This window comes from Desmodus rotundus, chromosome 3, assembly GCF_022682495.2.
Source record: "Desmodus rotundus isolate HL8 chromosome 3, HLdesRot8A.1, whole genome shotgun sequence".
Taxonomy (NCBI): domain Eukaryota; kingdom Metazoa; phylum Chordata; class Mammalia; order Chiroptera; family Phyllostomidae; genus Desmodus; species Desmodus rotundus.
This window is the reverse complement of record NC_071389.1, coordinates 120315025-120333211: the sequence shown is the minus strand read 5'-3', so window position 1 is coordinate 120333211 and position 18187 is coordinate 120315025. Positions and strand designations below refer to the sequence as shown.

Genomic DNA, 18187 nt, shown 5'->3' with positions numbered 1-18187 from the left:
GCTGTGTGGCCATGTTCCTAATAGACGACAGTACTGGTCTGAAGCCCTTAGTGGAACACACTTGGAAAACAGAATAGCTTTAGTTTAATGACTTGCACTGCAGAGAAAATTGTTAAAAAAGAAATTCATATCAAAGTCCAAGCATCAGTTCAATGTCCTATATTTGATTCCATGATCTTCACAGGAAGATCTTCTGCAACTAGAATGTGCTTCTACACAGCCAAGATATTTAAAGTTGCTTTATTTCCTTACCATTACTGCAAGCTTCTGGTGTAGTCCCACACAGCATGTCAGTCCTCATTGTAACTGGTCAGGACTGGCCTGGATACCTTTTGCCTGCTTGCAGCCTCTGTGTTACTGGGCACCTCCTCTGCTACCATGAATGCCTCTGTGAGTAACCAACTGGCTCTACCACCTGGAGGAGCAGTCCTATGACCTCTGGATGGAGCAGCACCCCTTACTCTACCACCCTTCCTCTAACTCCTACTTGAAAATCTTTGTAACCATACTATGGGTCTTCATATCCACCACAGTAGTTATAGCAATTATAGCAATAATAATCATAATAATAATATCCACAATAATATGGAGGATATCCATAACCACCTATACCCACACCCTTGACCTATTGTTGGAAGCAGCATATAAGATGCACCATAATAGTAGTAGTCATCATCTATTTGATTCTTTGCTACTCGCCTCTGAGCTTTTCTTTCTTTCCTTTTCTGATCTGGTGGCTTAGCAAAACCAATTCCATAATTTCTCCCTCCAAACCCTTGCCATTCATTTCTTCCATAGCATTGACAGCACCATCTCACTAATCAAAATGAATGAAGGAATAATCTTTTGGTGTCTTGACTCATTCTAGTTTCCCAAACTGACTAAATACCTTTTCTAAAATCTCTTCTGTTACAGTATTGGCAAGGTTGCCAATACACAAGTAGCCTTTTTACCTTTGCATACCCTCAGGGTCAGGATCTTCCATAGCATCAGCCCATTCAACAGTCCCAGCATTTCCCAAGACCTTGACTTCGTCTCTCATTAATCTATGTCTTGCCTGAGGAGCCGTATTGGGATCTTCATGTTCAAGAAAGCCAAAACATCTGTTACTTTTTTTTTTTTTCTTGTCATCTGGTTGGTGGTATGAAATGACATCTGTAAGACCCTCTGTTACTTCGTTAAATTCTTCAAGAATATGTTCCTTGATTTTAGTCTTGCGAATAGAGCCCACAAAAAGCCTATTGTTGGCAACTGAGAGGCAGACACCAGTGTGTTTTCCAGAACAAATTTCATGATTACTATACTGTTTAACAGCCTCCTGAGCAGCTTCTTTTGTACAAAAAGTGACAAACGCATAACCTCTATTGAGACCTGTGAGTGGATCCATCAGTAGATGAAGATCCCATGTAGATCCCACTTTCTCAAATAATGGAACAAGTTTGTCTTCAAACAGATATTGGGATCTTCCCCACAAATATCTCGGTGCCAACAGAAGGCTGCTGACCTGAATAAATGGAATGGAGATGTGGCCCCCCATACTTCCTCTGTCCAGTGGTCACATCAAGTGTGTAATCTGTTCTTTCCAAGAGTGTCTTAATTTTTGTCTCCTCTGGTCCTTTGCTAGAGTGTGCTACTTTAGGCCCTTGTTTTTCTCTCTGCATAGTAAGTTTTCATGACTTCACATAAAAAGGCACTTTTGTTCTGAACATGAGAGAGATCACTGTCTTTGAACTGGTGAAGAGCTGCCAATGTGCCATCTTCTCTGAATTCTTTTAAAGCTTGGATAGCTCTTCCATCTAAATCATTGTGTGCAACCAGCTGAGCCTGTGCTCGCTGGGTGGTCCCAGCTCCAAGGCCGAGTAGCCTCTCCAGGTGGTGTCCCGCGCACCTGTACCTATGTGATTGGGTCTTGGAAGATTCTTTTGTTTAATATAAAACTCAGTTTCCACATATGTAAAATGAATATTTACAATAAGAAACAAGAAAGAATTGCTTCCTTCTGTCCTTGTTTCTTTTTTTAATCTGTCCTGTTATACATATATATATATATATATATATATATATATATATATATATATATATAAAATTTTGTCTCATGCGTCAGTACTTTCAATGTTGTACACATACAATGGTAGTAAAAAGACGATATAAACAAGCTGGAGCCCATTCATTTCCATGATCAGCACACTGCATCACAGCAAACCAAGTTCATATTCCACCGTCGGGTGTGGTTCTCCCATTAGCTCACTTTGTGATGGATCATTAAGAATATCTTCAACCCCAATAGTCTGGTCGTTACCCCTCCAAACACCCAGTGGAAGGTCTGAGCCGGGAAGGAATGGAAGGTGCGAGCCTGTTGCACTGCCTTGAACCCCACTTGCAGTTTTAGTGGAGCACACAGACCCTGGACGTCTCTCAGTGGGGAAATTCGTTTCATCTTGGTTGAGCTGGAATTTTTTTTCTGATAATTCAAGAGGATGACTGGGCAAAAGTTCATTTTTCACACAAGTAAAGCCTTTTCGAAGAAGATCATGACTTTCAGAAGGTCCACTCGCTGAAAGTTCTGTAACTGGAATACGGTCCTTTAGCTGAGATCCAAGTCCTCTGGTATTCACTTTTAGCTTGCTCCGTGAACAGCCTCTATCTTACATATATTTTTTAAAGCCAATTATTCATTTTCTGACTTCACTGGCTTTAAGAAGAAAATTTATATCACACATTTTTAACACCTCATTATATGGACACATAGCAGATATTTAATGAATTCTTATTTAATTAAAAACAATATGAACTAGCTTGTCCATATTAACATGTCAATACATGTTGATACATGTCAAAATGAAAGTACTCAAAATACTTTATTGATAAATCCTAAATTCATTAATTGTAGGGTCATTTTAGAATGTATTTTTTTATTATTTACAAACACTTTTTGACTGCAAAGATTTAGTACACTAAATGGAACTTCAACATTGTTTGTTCTCTGCCAAATCTAAAATCTTTCAAAACTTTTAAAAAATATAATCTTACATTCACCCATATATTATTTTCTGAAAAACATATTCTTCCCAAAGTGATATTCTATCATATTCTTTTTTATCTTTGAAATGGTATATTGCTTAACTTTTAATACGGTTGAAAATATTCTCCAACATAATGCAAGTACCTTTCAAATGACAAACAATGGTGCCGAGGGGTCTCTGTGCTCCAACATAAGTGAAATTGTCAAAGTGGCAGTAACTATGATTTTTCAGCAAATTAGAAAGAACACATATATCACAAACCTAAAGAAATGGCACAGAAAGTGACTATCTCTTTTTCCATTTATGCCTCCAGGAGACAAATGAAATGCAAGCTCTAGACTTATTTTACAATGGCTGTAATCTATTATTTTAACTGTTGGGGAAAAGACATGATTAGATTTAGCTAAATATCTGTAGCCATATTGGGTAAAATAATAATGATAATAAATGTTTCTGTCTGAACTGAAGTTGAGCTAATTATTTATTGAAGAGTACTCTAAATTATAGCACTGATAGTCTCGTATATTGATATTTCTATAACATAAATTATTTTCTCTGACATTTGTTTGGATATCAAGGCCAACAAAATTTGAAGATCATTTATAATATGTATTATTGTAATATATGCTATCACTAGCTTACTATGGAGAATTTTTAATCAAACCCATGCTGGCACCTCTAGTCCCTTTGTATGGTCTAGGCTTCTGAATACAATCCATGCAGTGTACAGAAAAAAGCAAAACAAAGGTAGAAACACAGAATTTCTGACAAGTGTTGTTCCTGGTTTCAGCTTTCCCCCCACCAGTTCTGATTATTTGCCTGTCCTTGGGCTCAATTAGCCACTGCTGTATCCTCGTACTACTGCCTCCACTTTACTTCACTTAAGTCAAGCTGTTTTCCATTACTTGCAGCCAGTCCTAACGAATATATTCTCTGTGTAAGTACTTTAAAGGATTAGAAATAAATCTATTTTAAATGTTTATTTCTCCTCTTTGTACATGGTCAATAAATATGCTTTCTTATGATTGTAATTGCCCATATTTTAGAATGTCTTTTGGTTTAATATAAAACTATTTTGTGAAAAAAAAAATTAAAGCTAGAGTTCTGTCTAGATGTCTATCCCAAAATTACCAGCAGTAAAACAGACTGTTGTTACTAGAGATTCCAGAATACTTTTAAATTGGCATTGAAATGCTTGTAGGGAAGCAAATGGAAATGTCTCTACTTAGTTTTCCTTAATAACCCTCCTCCTCTTAGGTGATTTGTTTTACAGTTTTACGTTGCTGCTATGGGACTTTAGGAGACAAGGATGGGCCTAGTTTCATTTTGTATATTCCCCTTGTAGTGTATGAACTTGAAGAGGTACTTGGTACTGTTAATGACAGAAACCTGATAACCTGGTTCTTCTTGCTGACACAGTAAAGAATTACAGATCAGCAAGCCTCCTAGCCTCCAAGCAAAGTTTATTAGAGCTAAGTTCTAATGGGAGGGCAAAAGCAAGGGTGGTGAGAGCAAGGGTAGCAAGAGCAGGGTGACAAGAGACTGGGTGACCAAAAAAGGAGTAGCCAGCAGCCCTCTGTCCAGAAGCTGACTGGCCAGGATCCCCCTGTGTGGCCAAAGGGCCAAGCGAGAGAATCCTTTGTTCTGAGGACTTATATAGAAGGTGGGATGGTGGTGAGGAAGTTATATTATGATTGACAGGTAAAGGTGGTGTCAGACTTGACTACTCAAATGTAGGTATGTGTGGGGGTCTGTTAGCCTGAATCCTTATCTTGCTCCAGACTGTATTTGTTCATTTTTCGTATGTGATGGGAAGCAGGCAGTTAACGAGAGTTGTTTTATGGGCTTTTTCTTTGGGCACTGTAGATCCCTCCCTTTCCCTTCTCTGCCTTGAGATACAGACATAGTCTCAAGGTTTTCCTTTTCCCAGCTAGTGGAGAAAAGGAAATGTGGAGAAAACTATGTGGAGATGATACACGTAGACTTTCAAGGGGTCCTTCCTCCTGCACTACCATAATTTTGCTTGTGTTGTTCGAAGTACCTGGCAGTCTTATCCAATAGGCTTAGGACTGCTGAGTCAACAGGAGAGACATGTCTTCCTTTGCTCTTAGCCTCCTGTATTAAGTTTTTTGTTAGGGTGCAATGGTGAGGGCCCTGCCTTTATTTCTCTTCTGGCCACTCATTCCTAGCTGCTACCTAAGTGCGAAAAGGTGTTGCCTGGCAACCAGGAGGTAGCTGCTGGCCAGCAACAGCAGTGCAGTCTCAAGAGTTTTTCCTATGCTATCTCCTGCATCAGTACCTTTAGGATCCCAGGGTTCTAGCAATGAAACAGTGAAGGCACTGTTTTGGCACATGAGTGTGGTGACTCTCCAGGTAGTGCTTCATGCCTCTGAAATCTAAAAGAAATATAGACCCTCAAAGAATTTACTACAATAGTAAATAAGCTCACAATATATACCAGCCAGGTGACATCCAAAATTACTACAATTTGATTCAGTTAAGTATTTTTTATGAACCTACTATGGGACAGATAGTCTCTTAGAAAATATAGATTTAAATATGAATATTAAGAATACTTTAAGGGCCTTATAGCCTAAATGGGAAGACAGCTAAAAATGACTAGAATATAATCCATAAATTCTACAATAGAGCTCTAGGCAATAGGTATCGAATGAGAACACATATAAAAAGGATTCAATTTTTGGTAAACGGTAAGCTGATTTTTAAGTGGAACAATTACATTTTCCTTACCTACTATACCTTACTTGTATACCTATTGTCTGCCTTCTAAAATCCCTGCCTGTTGAAATAAAGTGGTGCTTTCTGCATAGGGCTGATGCCTTCAGTTGGTATATAGATAAATACCCAAAGATTAAGCTAGAAGTGTTGAAAGAACACAGGGAACAATAATTGGGTTTGAGTATACAGGAGTTACTATTTTTTAAATATAAATATCATATAAAATGCTTTGCCCTCTTAAACCATATGCATAAATAATTTTGATAAAAATTCAATTAAAAAAATAGATAGGCTATGAAATCAGACTTGGGAGGTGCCAGGTACTCTCCCCCTCAAAAAATCCCACTATTCTTGGTTATTCTCAAAATGTTGACAATAATATTGACTTTCCATATAGAATAAAAAGAAAACAAATTTTATTTGTTTCTCAAAAAAAGGTCATCTCAGAAAGATGTAGGACTCAGGTTGGCTTTGCTCATAGTAGCATATTTCTCTGATTAACACATCATAATTTCAGTAGGTATAAGTTATCCAAGTTAGACAATTAAAAAATAACTGAATTATTTGTGAATAATTCCATCTTATTACACTGTTCATTACTCATTAAAAAATAAAGCCACGATATGTGGAAACGCGAAAGCTGGTGAACAGCAGTTGACGTACGGTGAGTAAAACACACATTGAAGCAAAGCTGTTAGACTGTTGGAGCCAGATACTGTGGTTAATTTTTTTCTTAAGTGCTTCTTACTTCATTTAAAACTAGAGTGAAAATTATCTTTTGACATTGGTATCTATTCAGATAAACCCAATTTACCAAATTATCCAAGCTTCAGCTATAGGGAAGAATCTACACAGCTAATTAATTCTGCTGACGAAAGGAATATAGAATGCCACGGTCATTAGAATAGTTTATGTCCAAAATTTAATGTGATATGAAAAGCACTAATGTGGCATGTTAATATAAAATTATTATAAGATTAGCATATTGTTAATAAAAATAATTTAGATAACCATCAAAGGTGATTTTTTGTTTTATAAATGATATGTATTTAGCTTTTTCTCATATATTAATTTTGTTTTCATATCTTGCCACATAAAACATAATGGAAATCTAATAAAACAAACCCTTTTCTAATAACATGGATGGATTAGAAGTAAAACATGCATCAAAATGAATTAAAAAAACTTTAGCCTATTTGCTAAGTTTTCAAAAATCTCATCTATTTTTTAAGAATCATTGCTTATATCCTATTTATTTATACCATAGATAATCCACTGAGAGATGAACTTAATCTAAGATTTAAGATATTATTTCTATGCAACTCATGAATAATCATTTTTTTAATTACTGTAAAGATAATTTGTCTAGGAAATGAATGCTGACCAGTGTGAAATGACTTTAATGTTGCCCTTTTATCTCTCTCTCAGTTGTGGTAAAGAAGATAAGAATGGAGCTATTAGTTCATTCTTGTAGCCGATACACTCTAGGGTGTCTCCCATGATTTTCAAAACCTAGTACGCACCTTTTGAATGTTGGTGGAAACTGTGATAGCTTCTAACCAGTTGAATATGGCAAGGGTTATTGGATGTCATTCCTGTAATTATGTTAAGTTATACTGCAAAAGGGACAGGATTTTTCATACTTAACCAGTTTGAAGTAGTCAAAATGGAGATTATACTGAGCAGTAGGTCTCACCTAATATATAAAAGAAGGCCTAGGCTCTTCCTGAAGGCAAACACTCCAAGTGGGAGACTTTCTCTGTTTTTGGTTTGAAGACATAAGCTGCCAGGTATTTTACTGTCTCACAGCAGTGTCCAAACTTTTGGCGTCTCTGGGCCACACTGGAAGAAGAGTTGTCTTGGGCCACACATTAAATACATTGCGACATGTAATCACAAAAAAATCTCATAATGTTTTAAGTAAGTTTACAATTTTATGTTGGGCCACACTCATAGCCATCCTGGGCTGTGTGAGGCCTGCAGGCTGCGTGTTGGACACTCCCGGCAGAGGAAATGAATTCTGCCCAGGTCAGAGAGAGCCTAGGAACTGATCCTGTCCTAGCCCAGTCTCCTGATAAAAACAGCCCAGCTGACCTCTTGCCAGACCCTGAACAGAGGTCCCAGTTAAGCTGTACCTAGACATTCGACCTACAGAAAGTCAGATAATAAAATGAGTGATGTTTTACAGTGCTAATTTTTTTGTAATTTGTTACACATCATATAAAACCAATACAAAGCCTCTTAATAAAAACTCCTAAAAACAGACCAGATGTGCTTACATTTCCAAAGCAACCTTAGCTTTTAAAATGAACTATTTTAATGCTTCATCAATCCTCACTATAATGTCAAAACAGTATATTTTTGCTGCTAGGCAACCACTTTCCTTAGTAATTTCTGTTTAGTAATGCTTAGTGTTTTTCAGCTCTTCCTTATTGTTTAACACATGTTGGTACAAAAATATTTTTTTAAAAAAGACCAAAAAAAAAATAAAAAAGATAAAAGCGATGGGCAGAAACTCCATAGTGTTCATTCACATTTCTTTTCTCTTGCCTACATAAATTTATTTCTGGCTATTTCTCTTGCTATTCGGATGCACAGCACACCCCCCCGGCCATTTCAGTTTGATTTTATTCTGTTTCTGCCATGTCAGTTACACTTTAATGCAGAACGGCAGTACTATTATTGTGCTGCTTGTCAAACTGAATGAATTCCCATCCATTAACAAATGCTGGGACACCCAAGGCAGGTCTGTGCACTGGTTAATGACACTGACGTGGCCCTGGCTGGTGTGGCTCAGGGGATGGAACACCAGACTGCGAACTGAAAGGTTGCTGGTTCAATTCCTGGTCAGGTCGCATGCCTGGATTGTGGGGTGTGTCACTAGTTGGGGACGTAGGAGAGGCAACCTGGTCATCAACATTTCTCTCACACACCGATGTTTCTCTCCCTCTCTTTCTCCCTCCCTTCCCCCCTCTCTAAAAATAATGAATGAAAAAATTAAAAAAAAAAAGAAATTGTTGTGATTTTGTGCACTATATGGATTTCTAACCAGGTGACCTTGGAAAAACTTTTAAGTTTTACAAACTCCATCTTATTATGTATTAAATGGGGAAGATAATGCCTTTATCGTATTGGCAATGTGATTAAAATTCATAAAATAGTTAGCAGTGCCTGGCACATATTGAGAGTTCAATATATACTAATCATTTTTAAATACTATGTATAAGTTACTGGGCTTGGCTCCCCTCTCCTGCTCTCTCTTCTGCTCTCCCAGTAGAGAGGCACATTTAATTATCATAGTAATTATCATAGTAAGACTGCAAGATGAACTCCCTTATTTCTATTATATAGATGAATAAATTGAATCTAAGGAAAATAAGGACCTTTTCAAGTTTACATAAATAGTGAAAGTCACAACTAAGAAATGAACCTAAGCTTTTTTAATTCCATTTTCATTACAATTGCTTCATCTGTGTCTTCTTAATATCCTAAGGCTATACCACTGAAACAATCTATTTCCAACAACATTCAATTAAAAAAAAAAGAGTGCATATCCCAGGAAAATTTTAAAAACTCAAGTGATGTTTAAACCTGAAATAAATATATCTGGAATCACCTATGTAACCCCTTTTATTGACTCCTGTTAATTGAGAAACACATTCAATCGTTGAAAAGACTAATCCAGATTATTAAATTATCTAACATTTGTTTGCTTTTATCGGTGCAGTTTCACACACAGAGATATACCTGGGGATGGGCAAAAGTGCTTTTATAGTTTTTCAGTTGGAAAATACAATAATTAATAAATAATAATACATGAATAAACTCTGTTTTGCATTCTTACAACTGTAAACCTACTTTTGCTAACTCCTTTACTTTAAATAACTTTTTAAAAAAGATAGTCCTAGAGGAAAAGAAATGTAAGAAAATAAGAAGACTTGAAATTTACTATTTTAATAGAATTATTTATTTATTTATTTATTTTTGAACTGTTTAGGTTCACAGAAAAATTGAGTGGAAGTACAAATATTTCCCGTGTAACCCATGACCCTCAAACCTCCTTCCTTATCAACATTCCCCACCAGAGTATAACATGTGTTATAATTAGTGAGACTATTTTGGTACATCATTATCAACCAAACTCCATAGTTTACATTGGGATTTACTCGATGTTGTACATTTTGGGACAAATATATAATGAGAAATGTGCAGCTTTGTAGTGCCATACAAAATAGTTTCACTCTGCTAAAAATCCTCTGTACCCTGCCCATTTATCCTTCTCTTCCTTCAGCTCCTAGAAACTACTGATCTTTTCATTGTTTTCATAGTTTTATCTTATTTAGATGTCACATAGTCGAAATCATACAGCATGCATCCTTTTCAGATTCTTTCACTTAGTAATATGCACTTAAGTTTCCTCTATGTCTTTTCATGGTTTGAAAGCTCATTTTTAAAAACTTTTTATTTGACAGCTCATTTCCTTTTAGTGCTGAATACTATTAAGTTACTTAGATGCACCACAGTTTATTCATTCATCCTTTGAAGGACAGCAGGGTTGATTCCAAGGTCTGGCAATTATGAATAAAGCTTCTGTAAACATCAAGGTGCAGTTGCTTATGTGGACATGTTTTCGAATCCTTTGGATAATTATTAAAGACTATGATTGCTGGATCATATTGTAAGAGTACATTTACTTCTGTAAGAAACTGTTAGACTGTCTTCTAATACGGCCGTACCGTTTGCACTCCCACCAGCAGTGAATGGCAGTTCCTCTTGGTCAACATCTTCAGCAGTATTTGGTGTTACTGTTCGTGTTCTAGATTTTGGACATTCTAACAGGCATATGGTGGTATCTTATTGTTTAATTTGCAATTCCCTAGTGATATATAATATTGAACATCTTTTCATCTACATTCTTCTTTGCCACCTGCATATTTTCCTTGGTGAGATGTTTGTTTAAGTATTTTAGCCATTTTTTAATCGAGTTCATTTTCTTCTTGTGGAGTTTTAAAAATACACAAGAGATCCTTGTGTATTTTGGACAGAAGTCTTTTATTATATGTGTCCTCTGCAAATATTTTTGGCCATTCTTTGGTTTATCTTCTTAGTGTCTTCACAATGTCTTTCACAGAGAAGATGCTTTCAGTTTCAGTCAAGTTCGACTTACCGCTTATGTCTCTTATGGGCCATACCTTTGGTGTTATATCTAAAAAGGTATAACCACAGCCAAGGTCACTAGTTTTTCTCCTGTTATCTCCTGGGAGTTTTAAAGTTTGGTATTTTACTTTTAAGTTTATGGTCCAGTTTGAGTTAATTTTTTGTGAAGGGTATAAAGCTTGTAACTAGATTGAATTATTTTGAGTGTGAATATCTAGTTGTTCCAACAGCAGAAAGAAAGACTATAATTTCTCCATCGTATTGTCTTTATTCCTGTGTTAGTGATCATTGACTACATGTATCAGGATCCATTTCTGAAGTATCTATTCTCTTCCATTTGTCTATGTCTATTCTTCCACCAACACTACACTGTCTTTATTGCTCTAGCGTATAGTATTACTTAGAATAAATCTTCAAGTTGGATAGTGCTGATGCTCAACTTTGTTCTCCTTCGATACTGAGTTGGGTATTCTAGGTCTTTTACCTCTCCCTATAAACTTTAGAACCAGTTTGTCAATATGCACAAAATTACTACCTGGCGTTAGGGTTTGCATTTGATTATAGATGAAATTGAGAAGAACTAACATCTTCACAATATTGTCTGCTCATCCATGAGCATAGAATATCTATTTAGTTCTTTGCTTTCTTTCATCAGAGTTTTTAGTTTTTAAATAAATCTGTACATATATTGTTTTATACCAAAATATTTTATTTTGGGGGGGTGTTAATGTGTAAATGGTAATATGTTTTTAGTTTTAAATTCCACCTGTTCTTTGCTAGTATAAAGGAAAGTGATTTAACCTTGTATCCTGCAATCTTATTATAATTACTTATTGGTTCCAAGATGTTTTTTTCAATTCTTTCAGATTTCCTACATAGAAGATTATACCATCTGCAAAGACAGCTTCATTTCTTCTTTCCAAATCCAAATACCTTATATTCCTTTAGCTTATTTTACTGCATAAGCTAGAACTTTCAGTAAAACGTTGAAAAACACTGGTAAGAGGAAACATTCTTGTTCTGTTGTTGAACTTAGCAGAAGCACTTAGAATTTCTCACCATTTAGTATGATCTTACCTATAGAGTTCTTGTAGATGCTTCTTATTAAATTGAAAAAGTTCCCCTCTATTTCTTTTGCTCGGAGTTTTTATCATGAATGGTTGTTAGGTTTTGTCAAATACTTTTTCTGTTTCTTTTGATCTAATCATGTGGTTTTTATTTATTTTGTTGATATAATAGATTACATTAATTGATTTTGAACTTGTTTGTATATCTGGGATAAACATTACTTGTTCATGGTATATAATACTTTTTATACATTGTTGGACTCAATTTGTGTATACTTTGTTGAGGATTTTTGTATCTATGTTATGAAAGATACTGATCTATAGCTTTATTTTCCTGTAAGACCTTTCTCTGTTTTAATGATAAGGTAACGTGGCCTCATAGAATTAGTCAGCAAGTTTTCCTTTGGCTTGTATTTTCTATAAGAGATTGTAGAGAATTCGTATAATTTTTTCCTTAGGCATTTGGTAGAATTCACCAGGGAACCCATCTGTGCTCAGCATTCTCTGTTTTGCAAGGTTATTACCTTAATTTCCTTAGGATATATATACACACACACACACACACACACACACACACGTCTATTCGTATTGTTCATGTCATTTTGTTTGAGTTGCATGATATGCATTTACAATTAATCTAAAGCCACTTCTGAAAACACTATAGCACTTTACAGGAAGTGTGAGTGCTTTATAATAACACCTTATGACAAATTTCTCCCTCCCAACACTTTGATCATTGCTTTCATTAATTGCAGTTTTTCTTGCCTGGGAAGATTTTCATCTCCCCTATTCTAAAGTGATAGCCTTGCCTGGTAAGGTAATCTTGGTTGTAACCCTTGCTTTTCATCACTTTGAATAGTTTGTGCCAATCCCTTATGGCCTACAAAATTTCTGTAGGGAAATCAGGTAACATCAACAAATAGCCTAGGTATGGGCATAAAGAGAAAAGCATAATATAATATTATGCAGAGTGAAAAATTCCCTAAATACTTTCATATAATAATTCTTTCACTTTTTCTCATCCTGAGTTAGGAAACCAAAAACAGAAAATAGGTAAATTTCTTTGTAACATGATATCAATATATTTCAATAACCTGGGGAGCTTTTACTACATTTTTTTACAAAGTGGAATATCATAGTGGTTAGAGATTTATATAACTTACAAAGTGATCACGCCAGTAAGTATAGTACCCACCAGGCACCCTGCATAGTTAAAATATTATTGACTATATTCCCTATATTGTACTTTAGATATCTATGACTATATTGTAGCTGCCAATTTGTACTTCTTAATCCCTTCACTCTTTTCACACAGACTCCTAACTCCCCTCTCATCCGGCAACCATCATTTGTTCTTTGTATCTATGAGCTTGTTTGTGTTCCGTTTGCTCATTTATTCTGTTTTTTAGATTTCACAGATAAGCGAAATCATATGGTATTGGGTTGGCCAAAATGTTTGTTTAGTTTTTTTCCACAAAATAAAAGACACACTTTTCATTTTAACAAATAACTTTATTGATTTTGATATTCTGAGTATGTTGGCTGTCTCCCATGTGGTATAATTTTGTTGCTCTCAATTAATGTCTCAATTTGACCACTGCCAACTTCAGTTGGTCTACCTGACTGTGGAGCATCATCATCCAGCGAAAAATCTTGAGCACAAAACTTCACAAACCACTTTTGACTATTTTTTTCAGTCACAGAACCTTATCCATACACTGAACAAAGTTTTTTGGTGTTTCAGTTGTGTTTTTACCCTTCTTGAAATAATATAGTATAGTATGCCAAAAATGTTACTTATTTTCTTCCATCTTCAATATTAAAATGCTTACACAAAAATTCAGCAACTTTGATAAGATTTTTTAAATGAACACTGATATGACAGCTGTCACAATACAATCTAACAAACATTTCAAATGAACTTAAAGATAACTAAGCATTACTAAAGCAATCTTATGGGAAAAAACAAATGAACTTTTTGGACAACCCAATATTCATCTTTCTCTATCTGACTTATTTCACTTTGCATAGTACCTCTAGGTTCATCCTTGTCACAAATAGTAAGATTTTATTTTTTAGAATGATGAGTTATAATATATATATTTACCCAATTGTCTGTCTGTCAATAGACACTTAGATTGTTTCCATTTCTTGACTATTGCTTGTCTATTTTGTTCTTTTGATTTCACATATAGGTGAAATGATATGGTATTTGTCCCTCTTTGGCTTATTTCACTTAGCCTTAAAAAATTGTGGTACATAAATACAATGAAATATTACTAGGTCATAAGAAGAATAAAATCTTACCATTTGCAATAACATGGATGGACCTAGAGGTTGTTATACTCTATTATACTCATTTTTTAAAATTTGTATTTCTCTTTTTTTCCATTTTCTGTTTAGATTGTTTTCCACTAATTGTTTTCTAGTTCTCTGATTTAGTCCTTTGCTTCAGATAATCTACTATTTTTCTTCAAAGATTTTATTTATTTTATTTTTGGACAGAGGGAAGGGAGGGAAAAAGTGAGGGAGAGAAACATTAATGTGTGGTTTCTTCTCACGTGCCCTCTACTGGGGACCTAGTCTGTAACCCAGGCATGTACCCTGACTGGAATCGAACCAGCAACCCTTTGGTTCGCAGGCTGGTGCTCAATCTCCTGAGCCATACCAGCCAGGGTTTCCCCCCACTTCCCCTCCAGATAATCTACAATTGATTCTCTCTGATATATTCCTCATTTTGGTTGTTGTATTCTCCATTTTTGACTTGTTATTTTTTAGGTTTTCTTTCTTGTGTCTTGCATTTTCTAGCTCTTTGTTGAAGTTTTCACTGAGTTCAACTATTTTTCCTCTGATTTTACTGAACATTCTTATAACCAGCATTTTGAACTTTGAATCTGGTAGACTGATTGTCTCCATTTAATTTGATTCTTTTTATGGTGGTTTGTCTCATTCTTTCATTCGGGACACGTTTCTTTACCTCCTCATTTTGGCTGACTCCTGGTGTTTGTTTCCTTGCAGATCTGCTATATCCCCCGGTCTCAGAAGAGTGGCCTTATTTCGTAAGTGTCCTGTAGGCTGAGTGATACATTCTCCCTGGCCACCTGAGGCAGGTGCTCCAGGAATGTTCCTTGTGTGGGTAGTATTTATGCTGTTACTGAAGTTGAGCCCTGATTGTTGTTGGCCCTTCAGTGGGTGCATTTGACTAGCTATTAGTAGATTCATTAGTACTACAATGGACATGCTTCTATATGGTGACTGATTCAAGGAAGCTGGCGTTGCGTCAGGTGGGCCCTGGTGCCTGCCAGTTCTACCCTTCATGTGTGTCACTGTGACACTAATTGGGTGGTGCTCTATGTGGGCTGAAGCCTGCCACCATGTGTGCTGGTTATGGGGCCTCTTGGGAGGGGCTCCACTTCAGGCCAAGGTCAGCTGCTGGCTGTGTCCAGCCCAGAATCACTTAGCAGGACCCGTTAAAAGTGATCTGCAATTGGTAGCTGTCTATACGGGACATGGAAGCACCTCGGAGAGGCTATGTTACAGTCCGAAGCTGGGTTTCTGTAGTGCCTAGCATAGGACTGCTTAGCAAGAAGTACTTGCATGCCTGAGTCCCGTTGCTGCTCGTTTTGAGTTTGTGGATCTTTGAGAGATTTTAGGAAAGTCCTTAGCACAGGCTGAGACTAGCCACTTATAAGGAACAGCTTCTGAAAGAGGCTATCCTGGTGCGTGAGTTGGTGAGGGTGCTCATGAGTGGAAGGAAGAGGTGTGAGGTATTAGCCAGGTGAATGGAGACTCAGATCTGTTGCCTGCTTATGCCTGCAAGTCGGTCAGAGACAGGGCTCCACAAAGAATCAATGAATGGCACCTACCAACAACTGTGTGCCAGAGAGAGTGGCCCCTCAAGCACTCACCTGAAGCCAATCAATTCAGTTTCTTCCTATATGTCTCTGACTTTTTTTGAGCTGCTGTCTCTTCACCAAAGCTTAGGGTGAGTGTTTGTGAGTGAGTGGGTTTGTGCTTGGGCCCTTTAAAAGGGCACCTGGATTTAAAGCAACCTTGCATCTGACCCTGATGAAATGCCCACTAATTTTCACAGGCAGATGTTGTGGTGACTCCTCTTTTGACATTGGTGCTCTGGGAGTGCGAAACCACTGTGGGGGCGGGACGGCTCACTCTTCAAGGTGGACCTCCACCGGTATCCCTACTGAGATATCCCTACTGATTTTTAACTGCCACGCGTGGTGTGGGACTAGCATGTTTTGTGTCTCTGCCCCTCCTACAGTATTAAGTGGCCTCTTGTTAATATTCTTTGTTATGGGAGCTATGTTCAGCTGGTATCCAGGTTCTCAAGAGTTGTTATTATAATTTTGTTGCAATTTTGATGGGGTCATGGGAGGAGGAGAACATGGCATTTACCTATTCTTCCACCTTGACCAGAATTCTCACATGCATCTTCTATTTCACTTGTCATATTATGTTTAATTATATGTTTATGAGATAATTTTCCTCACAGGCAGTAATTATGTCTTATTCCGACACATTGCATAGAGGCTTGCACAGAGTAGATGATTAATAAAAGTTTGTTAGGGCCCATTATAAGTAATCATCATGACAATATAGCCACAAATTCAGTCTAGTTTATTGAATCAAAAGACATACAAAATAATCTTGATTTTCTTTTTGAGTCTAATTACATTACCTTGTCACATAAGATCAGTAATATTCATGAGTTGAGTTATATATTTGTATGTTTTCAGGTAAAGAAGTTAAGACAAATAAACTTTGTTTTAAATGCATTTATATTCAGGGTTTAAACATTTTTGGCACCTAACCTTGTGTCCTGGACCTGAACAACTTAGTGTCTTAAACTTCCAAAAGGCATGAAACTACTAAAGTTAAATGACTAAAATACTTCTCTATAAATTTTCAGAAATGATTAAAAACGTATTTTAATATTCAATTCAACAAACACATTTGAACAGTTATTTTATATCAGCCATTATATCCTGGCTGTTGAAAGAGATTTTTGTCTTTATGAAGTCTATAAATCCATTGACAAATGTAAACTCAGAAAATGTCTTTAAAATAATGAAAAACGTTATGTAATCTGGTACTCGAAGGCACTAACCTACAGCATAGAATCTAGTACCCAATGCTAGAAATGCGAATGTTACAGAAGGTCAAAGACATGAGTGATTATCATGGGACCAAGAAAACAGGAAGAGTTTTTGGAGATTAAAAGAAAATAAAGTGTGTTAGGTTAATATCGATAAAGGAAAAAGACATGTTTTCAGCAAAACTCCGGCAGTAGCAAGAGGAGCAGACAGAACAAAGGAGTAGAAATGAGTGGGGTATTTGCAAAAGTAATAAAGACTTTGAAATTGTTAGACTAAAAGTTATATCGGAAGTTTAATTAAGACACGTTTGTAGTGAAACCATGAGGGAAGGTTGTAGAGATCCTCAGAAACTGGCTAAGGCTCTCAGTTGAAATCCTTGAGATAGCCATCCGTTGACCCCGGATTGCTAGCACAGCTCCTGGCTCGGCTCCCTAGGAGAATGAGAAAAGGAAAAGATGAGACAGTGAGAGCTATTACACAGCGATCAGATCATTAGGCTTCTTAATAGGAAGGGAGGTGAACTGGATTTTACCTAAAAGGAAATTAGGTTTCACTGAGGAGCAAGGACTTGATACTAGATAGCAAATGATTAATAACCATCCACTAAAATAATATTCTGCCTATATACTTTTCAAATGTTAGCTTTTAAAAGTTATATATTTAAACCCTGGCTGGTATGACTTGGTGGATTGAGTGCTGTCTTGCAAACAAAGGGTCGCTGGTTGGATTCCCCGTCAGGGCACCTGCCTGGGTTGTGGGTCAGGTCCCCAGTAGGGGACGTGGGAGAGGCAACTGTGCATTGAAGTTTCTCTCCCTCTCTTTATCCTTCTCTCCCCTTCTCTAAAAATAAGTAAATAAAATCTTTTTAAAGAAGTTACATATTAATTGAGAACATGGATTACTTATTAAACGACAGAAATTTGAACTGTTAGCCTGCAACCTGATGAAAATGCTCAGGATAATGAGGGATATTTGGAGTAACCAAACCATTGGTGGTCGTTAAAGTGACCACATGGTTCACAATGAAAACAGAACCACAACTGGTCAATTAGAAGTGAGCTGCTGCACTCCATCTGCCAGTGCACAG

The 18187-nt window shown here is 36.5% G+C and overlaps 2 pseudogenes; both read right to left on the bottom strand.

Annotated features, from left to right (window-relative positions):
• Positions 1 to 290: 290 nt before the first annotated feature.
• Positions 291 to 2177, bottom strand: LOC112307859 (heterogeneous nuclear ribonucleoprotein Q pseudogene; annotated as a pseudogene).
• Positions 2106 to 15226, bottom strand: LOC112303896 (proteasome maturation protein pseudogene; annotated as a pseudogene).
• Between the last annotated feature and the right edge of the window lie 2961 nt (positions 15227 to 18187).